Source organism: Drosophila bipectinata, chromosome XL (assembly GCF_030179905.1).
Source record: "Drosophila bipectinata strain 14024-0381.07 chromosome XL, DbipHiC1v2, whole genome shotgun sequence".
Taxonomy (NCBI): Eukaryota; Metazoa; Arthropoda; class Insecta; order Diptera; family Drosophilidae; genus Drosophila; species Drosophila bipectinata.
This window is the reverse complement of record NC_091734.1, coordinates 3,188,768-3,202,788: the sequence shown is the minus strand read 5'-3', so window position 1 is coordinate 3,202,788 and position 14,021 is coordinate 3,188,768. Positions and strand designations below refer to the sequence as shown.

General features: G+C 37.9%; 1 protein-coding gene and 1 non-coding gene across 3 annotated transcripts in view; one reads left to right on the top strand and one right to left on the bottom strand.

Moving 5' to 3' along the window:
• Positions 1 to 14,021, bottom strand: part of vex (somatomedin B and thrombospondin type 1 domain containing protein vexed) — an 88,791-nt gene that overhangs the window by 56,964 nt on the left and 17,806 nt on the right. The window lies entirely within an intron of this gene.
• Positions 9,677 to 9,748, top strand: TRNAP-CGG (transfer RNA proline (anticodon CGG)). Its single transcript has one exon. It is a non-coding gene; the product is annotated as a tRNA-Pro (tRNA).

The following is a 14,021-nucleotide window of genomic DNA, read 5'->3' as shown; positions in this document are numbered from 1 at the left end:
AATTTGGCTGAAATTTTATTTCCATATCTATAATACCTTTTTTAAGACTTTCTCCTCTCAAAATCATTATACCTTACTACTCTATAATCTCAAGGGTATAAAAATACCAAAAAAAAAATAAAATAAAAGGTTAATGGGAAACTTTTTTTTTCCCATCCACCATATCCACCAGAGAAAGCCACAGTTGAGCAAAGAAAGTTTGTCGAGCAAAGAAAGTTCGTTAAGTAAGTGAAAGAGCTGTGAATGATTTATTGCATTTCAAAAATGTAAGCCAAGAAACCGGCACAAGGACACAAAGGATATTAACCTTTTTTTTTTTTCGTAGAAGCCTTTAGAAGCAGCCATCAAAAATGCAATGTTGCTGACAAATTGCCACCCAAAATGGGAACAAAAAACCACCAAAGCTTGTCTTGTCCTTGAGGCGATACCAGTGCGTATACGTAATGTGCGTATATTGGTTCGATGGCAAGACCCCTGGAGACAGGTTGAAACTGTCAAGGATTGATTTTGGTGTCACACCTAAAAGCCTGATGGTGTCTAATGCAGTTTTTTTTTTTTTTTTTTTTTTGGAAAAGGATTTTAGAAAATATTTAACTTGCAAGCCACAGGACATTGAAGACGGCAGAGACCAGAAAGCAAGACACTGGAAATAAATATTTTTAGAGATTGGAATATAAAAACCAAATAAAGTTCAAAACTCTAAAAGAAAAGTAAGTAAAATAAGGCTCTTTCTTAGATATATTTTTATTTTTTTTTTAATTTGAATTCAACTTTTCCAGTACCTTTAGTTTCTAGTCCTTTTTCTTCAACTACTCATCTTCAACAATGCACTTTAAGTGTTTTTTGGTTGAAAAAAGTTTGCCAATGGCCGACAAAAATTGGCCAAAAGCAGGACAATTCGATGCCATTTGAGAGGACAACGATTAGAGCCCGAAAATTCAATGGGGAAACAGGAACAGGACATCAGACAGTGGAGAGTGTCCTGGGGCTATCTGGCGATCGGAAGTCGGACGAGAATAATGCACAATTTGTATATTCATAGCTTCCGGGAGGGGGGATGGCAGGCTTTAGCCATATTTGATTTATGCCACACCCTCCTCCCCCCCTCTACACATACACACACTCGCACACACAAAGAAGGCGTGGCTGTGGAGGAGGCGAAGAAATTCAATTGAAATACAATTGGCTTATAAATGAAAGCCTATTTGGCAGACGATGACAACGAGAAAGACAGAGAAAGAGAGAGAGAGAGAGAGGTGGAAAGGACATGAAGGACTAAGAGATCGATTGGCCATTCAATATGTGCCAGATATGGCGGGGGCGTGGCCATGGGCGACAGCTGATAGCCAAGAACGGCGACGGGCGAACTGCGAAAGTCGCTCCACAATGAGAACTCAATTGGTTTTTGGCCTGTAGATGGAAATGATTATCCCGAGACCAGGACCAGGACCAGGACCAGGATATTCTGGATTGTGAATGGCACATCCTTGCCAGAGAGATGCCAGGCTCTACCAGAATGGTGAATTGATTGATTGGCTGATTACACGGCTCGGCTGAAATAAAATTCCAACAGAATTCATATTAAGGATATTTGGTGACAAAGGCAGGAGTCAAAGGCAGTTAAAAGGATAAAGGATATATAGGGAGTTTGTTGACAAAATTTAGGAAATTAAAGTGAGTGAGATAAAAAGCATATCCTTTACAAATCATTATCCTTTTTCGCTTTAAAATAGAAACCTTTCTAGTTCATCAAGTTGGATGCCCAACTTTAACCAGAAACTTTAAGGATATGGCATCTGGGGAGGAGGTCTCTGAGTTTTTCCCTTCCTCCGCCCCCCCCCCCAAAAGACGCAAAAGGACATAATTACAGAAGCGTCAACATTGCCGCCCAACAGCGACCGTAGAAGGTGATGGGCGTGCGAAAATTCCAACATCCAGCCTATTAGTAATTCATAATCCTTTGCCGCAGTTGCCACTCACCCTCCATTACAGCCCCCCACACACATACATACATACATAGATAATATGAATCCTTGAAGCAACCCCTATGTATATCCTTGTGTCAGCAGTGTGCCAGTTTTCATGAATGGCGCCTTTAATTGAGTGTCCTTACACGGCAGCTGCTGTCCTTTTGTCCTCAAAGTCTTTGGCATATCTTTGGCATATTTGTTCATCTTTGATTTTCATTCTTAAGGATTTTTTTTTTACAGGATAATCCTGATATCCTTAAGATGTATGGAATTTAAGGGCAATTAAATGTTTTTCGGCCACTTGTGCCGAGGCTATCGTAGTCATAAATCAATTATTCCACGAAACGCAATTAGCCAAGTCAGAGCGGATGAGGTGTGGTTGAGTGGATTGACGGTTTTGATGGTTGGATGGTCGAGGGGGGGTTTTAGGGGGGTTAACTTATTAAGAGTGTTTAGTCCCTCCATCCCCCTTTCCCCCCTGTAACGTGCAACTAATCGATGTTCAAGGCGAAGCAATTAAGTGGCATTAATGTAATGGTTGCAAATGCAAGGACTCAACCACAGACTCGCACTCGGACTCACATTCGCTAGAGGTTTGGGGGTAAAATTTTGCTGGTATTATGCGAAAATTAACGAGCATCAGGCTGAAATATAATACATATACAACCCATACCACCCACCGTATATCCTATACGTTGTATGTATATCCTTCGAAATCCCCACCTTCCCCATCATTGTCACGACGATAAATGTGAATTTGCTTCTCGGAAAACCCAATTACACTTATGACATTTGCAGTGTCAGGACATCAGGACATCGAGACGGGCTTTTGTATCCTTGTGTGTGTGTGTGTATCGTATGTATGTGTGTATGTGTGTGTAAATGGTTAACCGCTGGTTTGCCTTAACCCCTCTGACGACTGACATCCGGAGTAATGAAATTTGCAGTTTGGCCAAACAAAAGCACGGACCACACACGCTTTTCCACACAAATTGCAAACAAAAATACTGAAATACTGCAAAATACTGCATCGGAAAAGCATTGGGAAATTGTTGGGAAAAGTCTATCCATTGATTTAGTTTATTTGGTTATTAATAAATATCGATTGGTCTTTTAACTAGAGAAGAACCATTTTATAGGAGAAATCCATTCAGCCATGAACAAACATTAATCAAGCCGGGTATTCCAAAGAGTGGCAAACCACAAACTTTTCATACCCGGTACTAGTGAGGGAAAAGGTCTGTTCTATTGGGGGTTAGGTATGTTACAGAGAGAAGGATTTGCTACGAAGCTCACTTTTAAGGATGTATCATCAAATATGTGCATGGTTATTCATTTTTATTCATTTTCATTCATTTTTATTCATAAATAAACATTAAAAATGAAGTAAAAACATATAAAATCACGTATAGTCACCAAGAATCATACTTTAAAGCTCATAATCACTCGAGAACCAGGTATCATATAGTCTAAAACACTCACTATCATACTTTTCGTACTGTACTGGCATTAAAGTTTATAATTTTTGAAGCGTTTGCCTTTTCGCGGCAACTCTATGAAATATTCAAGTCTGTTTTTTGTACATTTCTCTTATTTATTTCATTTCGATGTGCTTCTTTTGCCCAAAAACCGCAAAATCGACTCAATAATGCGCCAGTACACACACCCATACACACCCAGACACCCATCCATACCCAGATATATCGAATAATATAACAACCCGTTGAAAGAGAAAACCAATGCCATTGCAAAAACAAATACAAATAGTAGGAAAAGCATGAAAAGTCTGCGAAAACAGCGACTGACAGCCAAACAAACAGACTGTAGTTTTCACCCCGAAAAACCCCCATTTTCCAACCCATTCCCCAACCCCATCCTTCAGTAAACCCAAAAGAATTTTTGCGTGAATCGGAGTTGGCGCCTTTCTCGATTATTCATCGAATGCTCTCGAGCGATTCGCGGGCCCAACCAAAGATTATAACGTGAAAAACTTTTCAATTCAAGTTGATTAATTAGTCCTGTCACGGTGATTAATTAATTGTTTCAAAAACCATATCCATTCAATTGATTCAAAGCGATATTTATCACGGCCATTGTTTTCATATTTTTGGGGCGCGACTCCACGACTGGTAAGTGCCTTTGAAAGTGGCCTTTTGTGGGTTTTCGAAAGCCATTAAATGGAAATTATAGCCGCACTTCAATTAGGCCTGAAATTTCAAAAGGAATCGGGCAGGAAAAGGATTAGTATAGTATAGTATAGTATAGTATAGTATAGTATTTGGCATTTATTTCTAAAGAGTACTATTTTAGATTCTTTCAGAAAAAATGCAACGTTTTATTGTCTATACTGATTGAAACGCAAATAGATGACGCTTTGTATAATTTTTTCCCTTTTGCATTTTCAGCATTATCTCGATGTGCCCGACTGTAGGATACCCGGTACTGCACATTTATGGATTTTCATATGAGGCCCAGAGCCATAGCTATATCTCGGCCAATTCTCATCCGATTCTCAAGTGAAATACCCCAATCGATTTGTGGATCGATTCTCTATTAATCTGCATCAAAATCTGAACACAAAATATTTTTGAGATTTTTTTCAAAATTTTGTGGGGCATCCCCTGCCAAATGCTGGATTTTCATATATGGCCCAGAGCCATAGCTATATCTCAGCCAATTCTCATCCGATTCTCAAGCGGAATACCCCAAACGATTTGTGGATCAATTCTCTATTAATCTGCATCAAAATCTGAACACAAAATATTTTTTAGATTTTTTTCGAAATTTTGTGGGGCATCCCCTGCAAAATCCTGGATTTTCATATATGGCCCAGAGCCATAGCTATATCTCAGCCAATTCTCATCCGATTCTCAAGAGGACCCCAATCGATTTGTGGATCGATTCTCTATTAATCTGCATCAAAATCTGAACACAAAATATTTTTGAGATTTTTTTCAAAATTTTGTGGGGCTTCTTCAAAATCCTGGATTTTCATATGAGGCCCAGAGCCATAGCTATATCTCGGCCAATTCTTAACCGATTCTCAAGCGGAATACCCCAATCGATTTGTGGATCGATTCTCTATTAATCTGCATCAAAATCTGAACACAAAATATTTTTTAGATTTTTTTCAAAATTTTTTGGGGCATCCCCTGCAAAATCCTGGATTTCCATATGAGGCGCACAGCCATAGTTACATCTCGGCCAATTCTCATCCGATTCTCAAGCGGAATACATTAAATGATTTTGGATCGATTCTCTATGAATCTGCATCAAAATCTGAACACAAAATATTTTTTAGATTTTTTTCGAAATTTTGTGGGGCATCCCCTGCAAAATCCTGGATTTTCATATGAGGCCCAGAGCCATAGCTATATCTCGGCCAATTCTTAACCGATTCTCAAGCGGGATACCCCAAACGATTTGTGAACCGATTCTCTATTAATCTGCATCAAAATCTGAACACAAAATATTTTTTAGATTTTTTTCGAAATTTTGTGGGGCATCCCCTGCAAAATCCTGGATTTTCATATGAGGCCCAGAGCCATAGCTATATCTCGGCCAATTCTTAACCGATTCTCAAGCGGAGTACCCCAATCGATTTGTGGATCGATTCTCTATTAATCTGCATCAAAATCCTGTCAACAAATATTTCTTTTAAATTTTCCCCCATTTATAAGATGTATATTCCTTATAGTCTCTGATATTCTGTTACATACCATCCAGTGAATACTATATACCCGGCACCCTTGTTCTCTGCGTGGTAGCGGGTAAAAATACTGCTGACATCGCAGAACATGGCAGCGGAATAAACAATCAAGCAAAGTACAATGCCATAGAGAAATTCAAGCCACTAACATATGCTACAAAAAATGCAAAAAAAAAAATAAAATGAAATTCAAACAAAAGAGTAAAATACACAAAATTGATCAGTCAAAAGTCAATTCGTTGATGGAATGTGCTGGCCTCAAAAATATATATATATATATATATATATATATACATATATCCTGGAATACTAGATACAATATGGAAAACTATGCGAACAGGCCAGCGAAGCCAAAAACCAAACCAATTGGCAAAAGTAAATTTCATGAATTCCCTGGCCATTGAAATGAAATAAAATATATAACAAAAAAAAAAAAAAAAGGAAAGAAATGGAAAGCCATTGAAGGAAAGAGAGAGGTTGAAACAAGCTCGAAAGAGACGGCAAATGAGGCACAGGCTGGCACAGGACATGAAAAAAAGAAAAAAATATCGCATGCAAATTTCAGCGTCCGCACACTTAATATAATTTCACTTAAAAACACAGGAGGAAAGTGGGCAGGATACACTGGCTGGAGGAGGGGAGAAGCGAGAGCTCTTGGCCAGGCCCGGCCAGGTGTTGTTGGCCAGCATTTCGACATTTCGAGCCATTTCGTGTGGCCTTTTCTTTGCTCTCGGCCCGGCGCTAACGTGACTTTGGCGCGTTAACCTCAATTTATCGCTGCCATTTATGTCCTTTTTTTCGATTACAGCATAAATTGTGGTAGCTAACGTGTTGGCCTCACAAGGATATACACACATACAGACACACACTCACCTGGATAAATGGTAAACTGCATGCATTGTGTAATCGATAAAAAAAAAAAAGAAAGAAAAAAAGAAAAATAAAATCAAATAAAATAAAATACGTAAAGGAGCAGCCATAGCTGGAAATCCTTGCTGTTGCCTTTGCCTTATATCCTTCCAACCTGGCTGAGTGGCATTGAAGGACGACTGCCTTAATGTACATTTGTCTGCCCGCATGCATGTCCTACATATACATAGTATGCATTCACACATATCCTAGTATGTACATGTTTTTGTGTCTCGAAGTGTAAATAAGTAACAATTACACGTTGACACGCTGTAAATTTTAAACCGAACTCTGCCAATTCACTCGGGGAATGGGATTTCTCCTGGTGACAAGTCCTGGCTAATGCCACTGGCTGCGAATACGGAATGAGTCCTTCAGAATGGTACTAGTACCAAATACCATTCGCAATGCCTTGGACTTGTCTAAAATTTATTTACGTCAAGGGGTTTGAGAAACTGAGATAAGGGGGTACTCCGCTCCACAGGACCAAAACCAAAAATATGTACATACGTGTCCTGGAACTGTATGTATGTGTTTGCATCGCATCGTATGGTGTGTGCGAAAAATTAAATTGATTACTCGAATGAGAAGGTTTGTGCAATTTCATTTGGTTTATTTGAAGTAGTTTTGAGCATGGTTAAGCATGTTAAAGCGAGAATAAGATCAGATTTATTGAAATAAAGGGAAGGAGCTTGTAAGGTGCGAGGAAGGAGCTAGAAAGCAGCGAGGAAGGTGCCAGGAAGCAGCGAGGAAGCAGCCTGGAAAGGGAGCTTTAAATACTGGCTCGAAACGAGAGTAGAATCAGAGTTATTGAAATAAAAGCCAGAAGAGAGCAAGAAAAGAGCAAGGAAGGAGCATGAAAGATGCTAAGGAGCCAGAAATATTCAAGAAAAATCCAGGAAAGTACTGGGTATCGTATACAAAAGTAGAGTTTCTGATCTTCACAATACTTAAAACTATTAATGTATATAATAACTTATACGTTTCAATGTCTATAAAAACGATGCAAGAAATGAGTAAGGAATGAGCAAGGGAAAACAAAGGAAAGTAGCTGGATGAATTAAGGGAAAAGCTTTAAATGTTGAGATAAAACGAGAATAAAATCAGAATAAAATTTTCACTGGAAAAAAAGGCAAGAAAGGAGCCAGGAATGTGCAAGAAAAGCCCAAGGAAGAAACAAGGAAAGGGTCTTAAGTATTGGGTATTAAAAACTAAAATAGAGTTTCCTTATAATCCTTTTTTTATGTATAAATAATATACTATTATACTCGGTACTTTATTATTCTTTATATAGTATATACTTGTAGTAAACCCAATAGTAGTACAGTAGTTTAGTAGAGTATAATATACCCAGTACTATGCTTGTAGCTAAAAAGTGGTATAAGTATATAGAAATAGTATATTTATCAATTTAAAGCCTTAGTATAAAGCCTCCTTGATTCAAGTTATAACATACTTCACGCTTTAAATATTATAAGCACCATCAGTAAAGGGATATCCTGTCAATCAATATTAACAGAACCCCAAAGCCAATATGTCAAGAAATGAATTTTATAAAAAACAGGTTCTAGACAAGCGAAAAAAATATTTATAAACCATCAACCATACAAGGATTAATTCACATTTAGAAAGAAAATAAAAAAAAGTATATTTTTAGTTCAACTGGCGTCGATGAATTTGATTAAATTAAATACTTTCCGCATTGTTCGATGTGAACTCCAAAATTTCCATTTTTCCAACATTTTATTCCTGTTTTCTTTGGTTTATTTTCCTTTTTTTTTGGAACCAAAGTCGACAGTTGTTCTGAGACAGAATATTTGCAAAATGTACGCCGCATTTGAAACATGTGTTATGGTTTCCCTTCATTTTTTTGTAAACCTTTCGTGGCTGTTGGCTTTTATTTCGGTTGGTATTTCTCCCTTGTACTGGAATATTGACTTTTTGGCTTAAGCGAAAATTCAATTTAAATGTACAGAATGGTGGGGATTTTTATTTTTTTGCATTTGCTGCGAAAGTCTGGTGGTTTTAATGAATTTTCATGCAAAGGACTCTCTATAAAGTTAAAATATATCCAAAATATAAACTACAGAGCACCTTAAAGTGCCACTGAGGTGAGACTGGGAGGGAAATGCCGTGCTATCGTGGAGTTGGGTGTGTTTTTCGGGAGGAAGCCCCGCCGAATGAATGCCACATTGGCGCAATAATCATAAAAAGTCACTGCGAGGCGACACAATAAACCGCTGCTGCTGGCAAACCGAGCGATGATTATGCCACTCGGTCGGCAGGGTACTCTTCTTTGGAAAGGTGGCTGTGGCTCTGGCATGGTATGGCATCTAACCACTAAGCTATGGCAGTGGGAGAAGCTACAGCAACAGGAAGCGGAAGCGGATGCTGAACGGAAGTGGCAGGGGGGGAGCCACGGAAAAGGGTAAAGAAGAAAGTAGCTCTTAGACTGTTTAGATGGAGCACATTTGTCAGTTTCTACACTTAAAAAAACGACAAGAAATAAATATGTTGTGATGGGGAGACATTAATAATGGATGTATCTTTAAGAAGGTAAACCATTTGTCAGAAATGGTGCTGAAATTATTCATTTTTATAAGGTTGGTGTTTCATTTCTGAATTTTAGGTGTTGGAGGTGTTATCCTTTCTAGTTACTCTTTGAAAACTTAAGAACATTAAGTATAAAGGTATGATTAGGAAAGTATGATTAATTTTGGATTAAGTTACTAAGAAATAAAGTGTTTACAAAATTTTATTTGTTAATATTTAAAAGCTTAATTCAAATCTAGTGTATCGTATTTTCTTGTTATGGAATTTGCTAAGCAGTTTTTTGTTAAGCAGTCTAGGTATTTTTATAAAACGTAGTGCCTGGTCACACTAAGAGTGATCTGCAGGCAAAGCAGTGCGGTGAAGCTTAACATTTAAAACTCTGAAGCTAAAAATTAGAAATAAAGCAAATAAAATAATTCTATAATAATAATGAACTTTTAGTACTTCTATTCTATTAACTAACTACTAATTTATTCTTTAGTTATTTATTAAAATTGTCAACCCATAGTAGTTGTATTTACAACTCCATTTAACTGGCTCGTTGGTCTAGAGGTATGATTCTCGCTTCGGGTGCGAGAGGTCCCGGGTTCGAATCCCGGACGAGCCCAGCTCTTTTTTGTTTGTTTTTAGTATTTTATATTTTAGCATAGAGATAAAATATGTAAAGAAAAAGCTATTTTCTAAAGTTTTCAATTTTTAAATAATTTATGGAGAAACTAAGAAGTTCAAAGTTAACACTTGAAACTAATTCCTTTTTCAAATAAGAGAGATCCCGTGTTCAAGCCCTAAAAAAGTCTAGATTCTTAAAATTTATATATTTTTCTCTAAAAAAAATCCCAAAAATGAATAAAAATTCATGAACGATTTCTAGTAGAATGTAAAGTTCAATTTTTTGTGGAGAGCTTTTCTCAAATATTTCTTTGTTTACGAGAAACGTGTCCTGGCTTTCAGGGGACTTCCTGAGGAGAGTATGGGAGGATGCATTCCAGCACGAGTGGCCAATTGAGATGAGTGCAATAAATAAGCCAGTTTGTGAGATGCAGCTCCAGTCTTGGATGGAACTTGCATTCCATTTGATATCCACTCGATTCCGACTTTCTGCCACTTTATTGCAAATTTGTGTGTGTGTGTGTGTGTGCGTTTGGGATGGGCTGGGAAGGGTCAAGCTGTCAACACCTTGTCCTTCAATGTAGACTCCGTCTCCGTCTCTGCCACTGTCTGTGTCTGTGTCAGTTCTGTCTGTCTGTCTGTCTGTCGTTTTGGCACAAATTTCATTTCAACTTTGTCTCCCTTTTCGTCCTGACGGCAAACACATAAATTTTGATGAAGCTCTTTCAAAAACAGTTTATAGTTTCATTTTCCCTCTCATCGCCAGCTTTTCTTTCTCACATTTTCTTTCGGTTTTGTGTCCTTTAGTCCTTTTCTGACCACTTGACACTTGTTTTTGGCAATGGCCAGTGAAAAGTTAGCGCCTCTTTCTTGGCCTTTGGATTTTAGCCCCCGATTTGTGAGTTCAAGTTGGTTAAATAGTTTCGCCATTTATGCCGCAAATGTCTCTGCTTTCGTGGCATTAAAGTCAAATCCGCATTGAATTTGCAGCAATATCCTCCAAACCATACATACAAGCGTACAAGCATTTTAGCTCAAACACACAGGGCGTATGAGTAATAATATTCATGAGCTTGCCATGAGCTTTCCCTTGCTTTCTCTGATTTTGTACAGCACTTTCTCTTGGGCTCCTCCTCCTGCTCCCCCTTTTTATATCCTTTCACATTCCAACTCAGCGACAAACTAAGGCTTAGGCAAAAAGGATAGCGTGCAGGATAACATATCCTTGGCAACAGATTCTACTTGTGGATCAGCTTTATTATGCGGATTTTTTTTCGTTTGCGATTTACTGCAAAAGAAAAAAATGAAGAATATTTCTACACATTTATGTAGTTGAGAGTTGGTATCTTTTTACTGGCTTTCCTGTGTGGAAATCACGTTCATCTTGTGATAAATTCATAATTTTTACTTACGATTCGGTTTGTCATCCGTAGTCGGTCTACTGCAACTCTGCAACTGCAATTGCAATCAAGGCTTAAGTAGATACAGACCTGGCTTTATGCTCTGTGTTTGTGTGGGGATACGATTTTAATCAAAAAACCAGAGCCCTCACATACCAGACATTAAAGGCTTTAGTCACAAAATAATTACGAAAACAAGGATCTACTATCTTTAGTAGACTTTTTGCTCTCTGTACAGGTTGAGGTGAAAAAATATATACATAGATGATGAGCCATCCTGGTGGATGGGCCAAAGACAAAAAGCAACTTGAGTGGGAAATTAGCCTTGGCAGGGCAATATGGGTTGCTAATTCCATTAACCAGCCAATCTCCTGCCCTTAATGGAACATTTTAGCACCACTCGTTTCCGGAATTTTGCATTTTCTTCATGCTCTACACTTTAGAGATACTAAGTATACTGAAGATACTTTGGTTTTAGCATTTTGCATCTTTTGTCACTTTTCGCTGCATTTCTTAGCTATTTTTAGTTGAAATATTTAATATTTTTATATTGTTTTGTTTTTGAAACAATAGTAAACATATTTTCTTTCTTAACTTTCAAACTTTCAAGCAGACTCTGCTTTCGATAGAAAGGGGTTCGTTTGTAGGATGCTCCTTACTTTCTTCATCCAAAATCTTGTTTGTTTTTTTGGCTCAAGCACTCCGATTATGTTTATCAACTGCTTTGCCTTTCAGTTTCGGTTTCGTTTTTGGTTCTACCCCCTCGAGTGCAGATGGCAAAAATATAAACACAAATTATGTAAATTTGTATATAATGATAACAGAAAAAGCAGAGTTGGGGGGCGGTGGCCAAAGCACAGCAGAACAGTACAGAACAGGGCGCTTTGTTTTTGCAAAGAATCGGTTGAGGGGCACATGATTTATGCATTCAACTTTCCCACCAACTGCTTTGGCTTTGGCCCGAATCTCCTCCCTCGCCGGCTGTCCGACTAAGACGGATTAACTATCAGCCATGAAAATGGATGGCAAAGCATGCTTTTTTCGGATGGACTTGGAGATAATCATGGGGGGACCTTAAGTTCTTTCAACAATAAACGATTTAATTATATTTTTTGAGGTATGAGATTATATTCCTAATTGATAGTTGTAGATTAATACTATTGGGGAGTTCCGACTAGCAAGAAAAGCATGCTTTTTGGGCTAAAAACTGAAAAGATTATACATTTCTTTCAAAATGAATACGGGTTTAATCATACGGGTTTTTTTCGGTAAAATTGTTGAATAATCATACGTTTTATTCGCAATTATTCCTAATTTGAGCCTATTTAATATAAAGATTTGAGTTCTCATTATATTTATCCCTTAATTTACCGATAAGTATCGATTTTTATAAGATACTTATCGAATTTGATTAAATTACTATTATATTTGTAGATTTTTGTATGTTTATACCCGATTTTTATATTTTTTCAAGTTTATAAGCTTTTAAAGAAATAGTACCAGGTACTTGTAGTAGTAAAGTCGTGGCTGACTTAAAAAAAGCATGCTTTTTGGTGTAGAAACTCAAAAAAAGCATGCTTTTTGGGGAAGAAACTCAAAAATAATCACGGGTTACCCTCAGTTTCTTTCAAAATCATAACGCTTTTTATCATATATCATATAACTATCATAGTTATCCATATATCTATTAACAATTATCGATATTTATCGATTTAAGCTATGTTCTTCAAGATCCTAATATCTAACACCTAAATCCTGTAGGTATTGGGTATTGTATAGCCCATAAAAACTCTCCCACTTAGATTGCACTACATTTTCATAATATAATTCATTTTACAACTCAAAACTGTTAATCGTTTGTGTCATCGATTCGAATCCTGGGCGATAAATATATAAAACCGTGTGATTGTCTGCCCTTTCGGTTAATTCAACCACAAATTGTCAACATTTCGAAACAGGACTCTCGTTCACACTCGTCCGCCCTGAAATCCTTTCAATGAATTGTGGCTGCCATCGGACCCGATAATGACAGGCTCCTCGACTTCCCTTCGATATCTTATCGGACTGACACACACTGTCCGGCAATCAGCAGCTGTTATGCCCCCCGCCGGACATTTAATGGACACCGCAGAAAGCAATCAAAGGATGTTTTTCCAACCAGAAATGTACTCTCTTTTTTTTTTATAAAGTATAGTATAGTATAGAGATGTTTGTTGATGGCGCAATAAAAAAAAAAAGAAGAGTGCATTTTATTTTTAATCCATTTTATGTGGCTGTTGATTTTGCGATCAAACAGCTTAATCTTTTCACCGCAAATTTATAGCAAAGAGATGTGGGGTCTGTGGGGATAAAGGACGAAGTACCAAGGATGAAGGGCGTTTATTTAACTGTCAAGCTTACACATGTTCCGTGGCTATTGGATACTGTCGACTGGTAACTGGTAACTGGATGCTGGCATCTGGCAACTGGCAGCCTGTACCGTAAATTCTGGCCAGAAATGGCCAGTGGAAAGGTAGAAAGGACCATCTAAAGCCAAGGCCAAAGCCAAAGCCACAGTCAAAGAAGGAAGCTGGCCACAAGCCGCAAAAGCGGACCAAAATGAAATCAAATGAAGAGCTTGGGTGAGAGTCACAGATACGGCTAAAAACTACAACTACAGATACAGATAGAGTTACAGTTACAGACACAACTAGAGATACAGATACAGATAGAGACCAAGGACCAAGACCAAGGATGCTGGAGGATATGTGAAGATGTTTATCGCAAATGCTGGGCAGCTTTGTGGCGACTCGTTGCCTTTCAGCCAGGTTTCTGGGCAGTGCAGGACCATCGACTTTAGCTTTCGGCACTAATTGAAATTGAAACCCCAAG